Source organism: Xylocopa sonorina, unplaced genomic scaffold, assembly GCF_050948175.1.
Source record: "Xylocopa sonorina isolate GNS202 unplaced genomic scaffold, iyXylSono1_principal scaffold0043, whole genome shotgun sequence".
In the NCBI taxonomy this organism is placed as follows: Eukaryota; Metazoa; Arthropoda; class Insecta; order Hymenoptera; family Apidae; genus Xylocopa; species Xylocopa sonorina.
This window is the reverse complement of record NW_027490114.1, coordinates 1,158,124-1,159,683: the sequence shown is the minus strand read 5'-3', so window position 1 is coordinate 1,159,683 and position 1,560 is coordinate 1,158,124.

Below are 1,560 nucleotides of genomic sequence, written 5' to 3'. Positions count from 1 at the left end.
ACGAATTTTAATACTAGGTTGGAATTTTTTTCTTCAAACTATCGCCTATATACGAAATTTATCTCTCGGTGGGAATTTTTTGGTCAACCTATCGTCAATGTACGAATTTTAACTCTCGGTGGGCACTTTTTTCTTCAAACTACTGTCAATATTCAAATTTTAACTAATGGTTGAAATCTTTTTGTCAAACAATCGTCAATAAACCAATTTTAATACTAGGTTGGAATTTTTTTCTTCAAACTACTGTCAATATTCAAATTTTAACTAATGGTTGAAATCTTTTTGTTAAACAATCGTCAATACACGAATTTTAATACTAGGTTGGAATTTTTTTCTTCAAACTATTGTCAATATTCAAATTTTAACTATTGGTTGGAATCTTTTTGTCAAACAATCGTCAATACACGAATTTTAATACTAGGTTGGAATTTTTTTCTTCAAACTATCGCCTATATACGAAATTTAACTCACGGTGGGAATTTTTTGGTCAACCTATCGTCAATGTACGAATTTTAACTCTCGGTGGGAACTTTTTCCTTCAAACTACTGTCAATATTCAAATTTTAACTAATGGTTCAAATCTTTTTGTTAAACAATCGACAATAAACGAATTTTAATACTAGGTTAGAATTTTTTTCTTCAAACTACCGTCAATGTACGAATTTTAACTCTCGGTGGGAACTTTTTTCTTCAAACTACTATCAATACTCAAATTTTAACTATTGTTTGGAATCTTTTTGTCAAACAATCGTCAATACACGAATTTTAATACTAGGTTGGAATTTTTTTCTTCAAACTATCGCCTATATACGAAATTTAACTCTCGGTGGGAATTTTTTGGTCAACCTATCGTCAATGTACGAATTTTAACTCTCGGTGGGCACTTTTTTCATCAAACTACTGTCAATATTCAAATTTTAACTAATGGTTGAAATCTTTTTGTCAGACAATCGTCAATAAACGAATTTTAATACTAGGTTGGAATTTTTTTCTTCAAACTATCGCCTATATACGAAACTTAACTCTCGGTAGGAATTTTTTGGTCAACCTATCGTCAATGTACGAATTTTAACTCTCGGTGGGCACTTTTTTCTTCAAACTACTGTCAATATTCAAATTTCAACTAATGGTTGAAATCTTTTTGTCAAACAATCGTCAATAAACGAATTTTAATACTAGGTTAGAATTTTTTTCTTCAAACTATCGTCAATGTACGAATTTTAACTCTCGGTGGGAACTTTTTTCTTCAAACCACTGTCAATATTCAAATTTTAACTAATGGTTGAAAACTTTTTGTCAAACAATCGTCAATAAACGAATTTTAATACTAGGTTAGAATTTTTTTCTTCAAACTACCGTCAATGTACGAATTTTAACACTCGGTGGGAACTTTTTTCTTCAAACTATCGCCTATTTACGAAATTTAACTCTCGGTAGGAATTTTTTGGTCAACCTATCGTCAATGTACGAATTTTAACTCTCGGTGGGCACTTTTTCCTTCAAACTACTGTCAATATTCAAATTTTAACTAATGGTTGAAATCATTTTGTCTAACAATCG